At 43.1% G+C, this 8,934-nt stretch overlaps 1 long non-coding RNA gene across 1 annotated transcript; it reads right to left on the bottom strand.

The window, feature by feature from the left end:
• Positions 1-201: 201 nt before the first annotated feature.
• LOC102546868 (uncharacterized) lies at positions 202-2,987 on the bottom strand. Its single transcript, XR_015644866.1, has 3 exons — positions 2,627-2,987; positions 2,340-2,454; positions 202-543 (listed from the first exon to the last, which is right to left on the bottom strand). It is a non-coding gene; the product is annotated as an uncharacterized LOC102546868 (long non-coding RNA).
• Positions 2,988-8,934: the final 5,947 nt, after the last annotated feature.

Below are 8,934 nucleotides of genomic sequence, written 5' to 3'. Positions count from 1 at the left end.
GGAGGCACATAGCCAAGGAAGTACCTCAGGGTGTACCTTGCCTTGATTGGACAAAGGCAGAAAGTGTGAAACCTGAGTTTTGCCTTTAGGTTAGCCTGGCTAACCTAATTCAGCACCATTCTTTGGGAATGCTGGGTCTGGTCCATTGTCCCGGTCAGTATTAAATAAAGCTTGCAATCAATCAATCGGTCAATCAATACATAAATAAATGATTGTGGGTTTTATCTTTCTCCTCACAATTCTCAGAGTTAACAAATCTGATGTCATCTTTGGCCTCTAGACATACAAACATACCCTACACCCCATGACATGCACACACAGAGACACAATGTCATGAGGACAGCTTTAAATGAGTGGTTAATATAAGGGGAAACTGTCCTCTGCATTAGGGTGAGTTAAAAGTTGGATGTGAGTGGGTGATACGCCGAAGTGCCCATCAGTTCTGCAGGGCATCTGGGGTGGCACCAGCAGCAGCATCCTCCAATCCTCGAATCCTTTTAGCACCTTCTTCAGGTTTCTGACAACGGTTTCTGTTTCTAGAACCTGCAATACAAACATTTCTTTTCATAGTTTAGAAGACAGGAAGGACCAGGATGATCCATTGTTGAAATGGTACTTGGGGAGAGACATGAAGAATTTAGGAACATTGCTATTATCTTCCCAAGCATACAACATATGCTATAAAGAAGGCTTCTATTCTGACTTCAGAATAGGATATTTGGGTTAGCATATAGAACTATAGGAAACAAGCAAACGAATGAATGAACAAACGAACAAAAAAAAATCAAAAATGCACTCTTCAGCTTGAAGAAGGGAAGTCATTTTTAATGGTCCCCTCTAAGGTGAGAGTTCAGTCTACAGGATGTAGCATGTCCCTGTTCCCTAGCTGGGACTGTACTGGGAGGGACTCAGTTGAGCAGTCTATGAATCCTGTTAGTAAGAGATGCTCCTCTTCTGTTAGCACACAAGAGTTCTCTCTGTGTCTCAGGATTCACCCTGAGGGTAAATCCTCACCCTCACTCTCACCCTGAGGGTTCACACTCCCACCCTGTGTTCTCTCTGTGTCTCAGGATTCACACTCTCACCCTGAGGGTTCACACTCCCACCCTGAGGATTCATACTCCCACCCTACGACAGGCTCTTCATGGAATAAAGATATGAGTGCATACAAGAAAGCTACTAGGCCAAGTTCTACGGTTCTGGAATAAAGATTCACTGCTACGAGAGAGTATGGTTAGGTTTTTAAATTTCCATATGGATAAATGCAGCTATAGGAAAACATTTCATGAGGTAAGAATTGATAAACTTGAAGTTAGGCCAAGGCCTAGCATAAGTAAGGTATCTACGTTGGCTTGAGGCTGTTGCCGTTCTCTCGGAAATTTATTGATGAGGGTACTGAAGGCCGAAGGCTGAATCCTCACCTTATTCAATGGATCGCACATCGGGACGGAATTCTGAATGAGGGTCTGCTGGGAAGCCTGGTCCCAGTTAACCCTCAGCTATTTGTGGTTGCACACAGAACATCTAACAGGCGAAAGTGACTTTTTAAAACTTCAGTTCCAAAACCGATGTTGCTGTTGTTCAACACCTTCCTTTTGTAATAAGCCAATGAATTATTTAGTTAATATTTCTTGGTTTTATCTAAGGTGTACAGTTTTACAAATAATCAGTTTTGGCTAATCCATCAATTATTATTCTAGTAAGAAAACAAAAGGTAGTCTGGGAAATCAGTCTGAAATGATGCTTATAAATTCCGAATTGAAAAGAGCACCTCATTTTAAAGGTAAATGAATTGGAATACACTTAGCACCACGATATATTGCAATGTAGCACGGAACACAGATGAAGAAAGGGACACTTGGATCAAGGGACAGTAATAACATGTGTAGTGGGTTATTAACTCAGCTCAGCTCCTCACTCTCTCAGTAATGTTTAACAAGGCTTTATTGATTATAATAGCCTTGATTCGTAAATGGGAACGGAAGATCACATTGTGGGCACCAGGCCAGTTCTTGCACACAAAGTCTGCAAGCCAAAGATTTCATTAATAATTTATTTTAAGGGGATTATACAAGCCCTCATGGGCCTTTCTTTTGCCAGCATATTTCATTATAATGCATAGCTTGACTTATGAATAACTAAAGGATATTAATTCTGGAAGGCACCATGGCCTGAAAATTGGAGGATCTGATCAGGGGCAGACTTAGGTTTTCTGCCTTCTATTGCAAAGCCTTTACCATGGGTTGTATGTAGTTCTCTCATCAATAGAATCTTGAACATTGGCAGCAGATACAAAGACTATGACAACTCAGTAAGTTACATATCTCCAAGAAGCTTACCATAGAAGACCCCAGATGCTCTGGGACCATCTTCTGAGCTCTCTTGGGAAGCTGAATCTCTGTGTTAGAGCTCATGAAGATTGGGTTTCAGAAACTGTTCAGTGAGATACAGTCCCTGGCAAGTAGAAAAAAGACCTTAAATGTTACACCTCATAGTTCGGAACTCTATCTGCACATAGTTTTCACATTCATGCTGAAACTACAGAGTTTGTTCTTCACTGTACCAAGAAAGTTAAGTACAATTAGCAGGTCATGGCTGCTCTGCCCCCAACCACTTATCTGCTCACTTGTGAAGGCCACAGATCTGTATCAGCAACACTTGAGGTTCTTGGCCTGCTTTGTCTTCCATAATTCATCCACCATCTCTGATATATATAACTCCTTCCCTCGGATGTTTATAGCTTATGTTTCTATCTTGCCTGTTATAGTGGCTGTCTCACATAAACTGCTTGATCCTCATTTTCGGTCCTATTCCTTCTCAACTCCATGACTGGTGGCCAGCATCAAAGTACTCCTGACGGGTGTCTGAAGGTCTACAGATTCTTGTTTGTCTGGAAGAGGAGTTCTGAAATTCAGTCCTGGACATGAGTTTGTCAGTTATGACCATGCCTGTGACTGTGTTACTCCTACACTGCTGTGGTGGCTCCTGTTTCGAATCTCAGCTATTATTAGACTCAAGTGGCTGAGTGCTCTAGGTCAAAGAAGTAGGGCGGAATTTTGTATCTATTTGATTCTAGCTGGAAAGGAGCCTTGAATCCATGCTACCCAGGGCTTACTAGCATTCTAGAAATACAAATGCTGTACTTCAGCCTGGCTAGTCTCAGCTTCAACAACAGGTTCTATGGCTGGTGGTAGGCAGGTTCAGGGTGAGGGTGGTAGGAAAAATAGATTCTCTGTCAATGCACAAAACCTTGAAATAGAAACACAACAATATGCCTCCACACAGTCTTTATCAGACTCCACCTCCAAGAGCAGTGGTCTTCAATCTGTGGGTTGAGAAGCCCCTGGGGGTCAAACAACCCTTTCTCAAGGGTGGCCTAAGACCATCAGAAAACATAGATGTTTACATTATGATTTGCAACAAAAACAAGCTTACAGTTATGAAGTAGCCACAAAAATAAATTTATGGTTGGGGTCACCACAACGTGAGGAACTGTGACATTAGGAAAGGGTCATAGCATTAGGAAGGTTGAGAATGGCTGGCCTTGAGCTAATGTGTACCTATGAAGTAGTGAGCTCTTCACCTCTTAAGTTGTACCTGTCTACTGTATGACCTTTAAACTTGAAAAGTCATCATACCTTCCACAGAGCCCATGAACGTGTTTGTGGGGATTCTCTTAGCTGTGGCAAGGGATGGTTAACACTTTATCAGAAATCTAGATAATAAATATGTTAAGGTTTATGACCCATGCATTCTCTCTCAAAGATACTTGGCTCTGATGTGTGTCCAACAGAAGTCTCAGAAAATGAGGCACTATGCCGTTGTTCCCATGAGGACCAGGAACTATCCTTCGTATGATTATAACTAGTATTGTAACTAGAGATATTACAATTCTCTCTCTCTTTCTCTCTCCTCTCTACCTCCTTTCCTCCCTTCCCCCTCTCTCTTTCTCTCTCATTCTCTCTCTCTCTGCCCACCTCCGCCCCAGGTTGCTCTTGAGGAATATTCTTGTTATACTGGAGTTAAAGAAACATAATTGAGAGAGTAATGTGGGGGGAACCCTATGTATTCTAATTTGGCATTTCTGCCCAGATCGATCAAAGGCCTCCAATTTTTTTCTAGAATTTATCTCTTCATTTCTGTGTGTCAAGTGCCTTAGTTGCCTACTCCCCCTTTTAATGTTCAGTCCCTGTCTGAGCGCCACTTCTTTGAGGCTCTTATTGCTTTAAACCCAAGGCAGATTGGCTCTTTTAATTACATGTTACCCTTAAGTTCAATGGGAGTGTACCATAATCACAGGACTGTGTCTGGCTCATTATGTGTTCCATTATGGCTGATATTCTATAGTTGTTCAATGACCTTGTTCCCCATGGAGTCCTCTCTAAATATATAGCTCTGGTGACTGTGCAATTCTCCTTGGTCAAGGCATGTTAGCGAATGAGCAGTTCTTTTTGGTTGTGGCATTTAGCTTGTTACAGCTACATTGGAAGTCTGATGTCCCTGCCTTCTAATAATAAAGGAACCCAGAGCCTCTACTTTCAATAGACTCAGATTTTTTTTTCTGTCCACTGAGTCCCATGTCCTGCTTTGGATGTGTAGAGCTTTAAATTTTCATAGGTCAAGCAGTTAAAACTATAGAGCAGACACTTTCAAATAGCCAAGCCTGAAGACAGAACGTTCTGAAGTCTATGGTCACTGGCTCCATTTACGACAGAAAGCGGTAATCCAACAAGGACTGCAGAGATGTCTATATACTCCAGGGTTCCATAAGCTGCACCGTGTCTGGAGACAATTCCAAGAAGGGCAGCAAGCCAGGGGAGCTGGCTGCTGGAAAGCAGGAAGTTGGAGATGTCAATCAGACCTCAGGGCATTTTCACCTCCCAGTGGCTAGTCCATGCTGCCGCACTTCTAGGAGAATTTAGAAATGAGACATTCTAGTGTGCCAGCTGTCTCCAGCTAGGCACAGGAGAACCTGTACAAGTCTTATTATAGTTTGTGGTCTGGCAGCTTCAGAGTCATGACAGCCCGTCCTGTTCCCTGACCCACCGCGTGTTCATCCGATGATTGGAATGCTCACCTCAACATAAAATACTGCAGTAAGAGCATCAGCCAATGTGTGGTATCCCAGGACTTTAGCTTTTAGCTCTGTGAGAAATGTCTGGTTTTCATTTAAAGAAAAATGTCAGCCCAGACACACGTTTTGCATTAGGTATTGGCAGTCACGGGACTCAGGGTAGAGCTTTGTGAGACTTGACATAGCAGGAGTGATAGAGCTGTCCTTTTTGTCAAGATTTTAGAGAGCAAATATTCTAATTGTATGAGCACTGCAGAAAGACAGTGTTGATTTACAAAGAAATAATGGTTTCTAGACCACCGTTAGGATTAGTCATGGTGGTCTTATTAAACAAATTTAAATTAATTCTTCAGTTAGCATACAAAATAAGGAGCATACAAAATAAGGAGCTTCATGACGACCCTGTCGAATGTAACTGTAGTTGTACTGAGCTCCTCTTACAGTTATATTTGAATGTTGCCCACTGACTATCTTTGACACTAATGTTGGCTTTTGCAAAGCCAACAGAGTCAGAACTTTACAGCGGACAATGTGAATATGCAAGTGTATTTTCAGCAGATAAACAAGGACAAAACTGAGTGACAATAGGAAGTTCCTGGCTTGAAATTACTTAACTCTTCTAAAAATATTTCCTGTTTTACCTAACTATTCTTAATTAGAAAAAAATAAATGGACCTGATGTACCCAAAGTCCTCATCTCAACCCTGACAATTTCTTCGGGGCTCCTGTTTTTCTGGCTATTAAATGAAGGGACCATTTTGAGGTAGAAGTAGCTCTAAAGGGTGAGGGTGAGTAAAGTGTTGTGTTTTCTGCAGTCCTGCTTGGAGTCTTTTTGCTGTGGTGCATAATTTGGTGGAATCTAATTGTACACTAAGGCCAAGTTCTTCCGAACACCATCTCAGCATCTTCCTACTGTGGTTTTAAATTGCTTTTCTGTCTCATTTCCCTTCTGGCTTCTTCCTGGCCTCTTGTTCCTTTCTCAGTGCTTCTCAAATTTCTTCTCTTTGGGAGATATAAACAATGTCTACCCTTCCCACAAAGGTCCAAAGGACACAGGGAGGTATGAATCCACCACAAATCGACTCTGGGCTAATCTGTGAATTTGTTAGGCTTACTGACAGAACAGTGGAGTTTGTGGACAAGATCGTGTACAGCCTTCAAACTCCCACACCGGGATATCTGTACCCAACATGAATGGTAACAGCCCCCTTGGCTATAGATGGGAGCCCTCCCCAGTCCTTCCCAGTCTATGAACGTCTAGCTCTTCCTTGATGTCCTGTGCAATTAGAGCCTAATTGGGAGGAGTTGCTGGATACTTGGGCGATGGTCCTGTGACCATCCTTGAACAACCTTCCATGAGGGATGGTCAAGAGTCAACAAGCCCACTGTGGTGATCATTTGTGTGTACAGGTGAACTTTGAGAAGATGACAGAAGATTGTGGATGTTCTACACAATACTCTTAGTGAATTCTCTTGACTCTGGGCTTCCTGTTCCCCAACTGACTGGGGATACTGCACATACTTAAAAACAATAACAGCAATAACCCCCCCCTCACTCCCCTCCCCCCAAAAAACTAAGGGGCTCTCAACCTTCGAAAGTTAAATCAAGTGTCTCCTCTTTGGACAATCTTTGTCTAGCTTCAGCAAGATACTACTTCCCATTTTCTTTGTGCTTACCAATAATATCAGAGCCTTTAACAAATAAGATCATTCTTTGTTCCGTATTTTGCTTTGTTTTTCTATCACCAAAGTTAGGGTCCTGATGTGTGAACAAGTCTGGCCTCTCAAACATAGCGAGAGTGGTAAACACCTGAGAACAAGAAAGTTGTGTTAATAATGAACTTGACCAAGTCACAGCTGCAGGTTTGCTCATGGCACCATCCTGGGAAGTGCCTGGACTAGCTTCAAAGTCAGACCTGACTAGGGAAGAGGAATGAGAAAAAAAAAAATCTCTCTCAGGGTCAAGCATCTGAGCAAAAGCAGAATCTAGATGCTGCACACACAACAAATAGCCTTGAATTGACCACTCTCTGATAAAAGGCCTGAAATCACAGCTAAAAGAGTTATTTTGCTGGACACTTGAAGCCAGATGCATACAGAAGTCAATATCTGAATTGGAGTTGTCCTTGAGGTAGACAGTTTCGGAGTTGACCCTGGAAAGTGGCATCAGAGGCTGGGAACTGCGTTAGGCAACGGGGTTTTTGGGTGGCATCCCACTTGAAGATCCTTGAGCTTTGCAAAGCCAGGGAAGAGAAAAACATTCTGAAATATTAGTTGTCTTAGAAAATTAGGGCACAGGAAAGAGAGGGTTTTTGTATCCCAAGATGGCTTGGAGACTGATTCACTGCCACTAGGTGACGCTGTGATAAATTGCCACTAGGTGACGCTGTTTCTTCATCTGTGAATCTTTCTGTCGCACTCCCATCCCCACCCGCGACAGCTTGCAGCTGGGGTCAATGCTCCCTCCTGGGATCCAGCTTTGGCTGTAGCAAGGCCAGGATGAAAGACACCTTAGTTTCACTTGGATGCCTCCCTTGTAAAATACAGAGTCCTGGTACTGGCGATTCTGAAAAACTTCTCCAATTACTTTTTTTTTTTTTAACTTTAAAATGATAAGGTTGGGCCCGTTCTGCCTTTTTATATAAGCAAGCAAGCAGACACTTGCACATGAGTGCCACTCCTCAACCGAATCGCAGTTAGATAATTGGACAGAAAACACAAGGGGCAAGAATCAAATGAACAATGGCACGCTTGTAGACGCTGGTATGCTTCCTGAGCTGCCTACACAATTCCCATGTAAGACCTATTTACGTGCTCAGTGAGTGTAGAGCTATGTAGAATTTTAGAGGCTTCACAGACAATTTGCCGCATATCTATGCATGTTTCCCCAGAGGGAAAAGCTGTTTGTTCTGTGACCATGCCTTTTTTTTTTTTTTTTTAAACCTTTCTAGCTCTAGAACTTTCTTTTTGGCGGTGGGTCAGCTGGATCCTGGGCTTCCGGGTGTGAAATTACTTAATTTTGCATAGGAGTTCTTCTTGCTTTAAGTCTCTTGTAATCACTGATAGAAATGGTCACCTAGCTCGGGTGTGAGCTGGGCTTCCTGCCTCCGTCTTTAACAGAGATCCAAGAAGAGTGGCTTGCTCCAGATGTTTTCCATGCTGTGGTTATTATGCCAAGGCAAGGATACCGGGGCGGGGCCAATCATGTTACTGCGTACATTTCTGACCAAGGATGCTTGTCTCTTGTTGGTACTGGTCATTATGGAGCCCAGATCTGTTCAACGCACAGACAGGCTGTTTTGCCCTTGGCCGCTGGTAGGTCGTTTGTCTGCTACGTCTTACAGGATTTGTAAGAACCAGGTACCCGTTATAAACAAAATGCCCACCCTTAGCCTACCATGAAAATACCACCTCAGTAGGAGGAGTGACTTGGAGACATTTAAAGAAAACTGGCAACATGAATACGAGATGGGGTAGAGAAAGTTTGAAAACACAAATATTTAAGTCTACCACTTTGCAATCTTGGTTCATGCGAGGTTGAGTTTCAACTTCGTTTTTTCTTCATCTCATGTAATGGTAAAAGTTTTATTTTTAGTAAATGTTTGAGTTACTGTTCTTTAAGAAGAAAGATTAAAAATAACAACAATCTCCAAATGCCACTCTCCCCTCTCCCCTCTACCCCTCTCCTTTATTCTCCCACCCCTCTCCCCTCTCCCCTCTGCCCCCACCCCCTCTCCTCTTTCCCCCCTCCTCTCCCCTCTGCCCCCACCCCTCTCCTCTTTCCCCCTCCTCTCCCCTCTTTCCCCCTCCTCTCCTCTTTCCCCCCTCCTCTCCCCTCTGCCCAGCATCTCTTCTCGCTA

Source organism: Rattus norvegicus, chromosome 1 (assembly GCF_021556685.1).
Source record: "Rattus norvegicus strain SHRSP/BbbUtx chromosome 1, alternate assembly SHRSP_T2T, whole genome shotgun sequence".
In the NCBI taxonomy this organism is placed as follows: domain Eukaryota; kingdom Metazoa; phylum Chordata; class Mammalia; order Rodentia; family Muridae; genus Rattus; species Rattus norvegicus.
The sequence above is the reverse complement of the archived record's forward strand: the minus strand, read 5'-3'. Positions and strand labels throughout refer to the sequence as shown.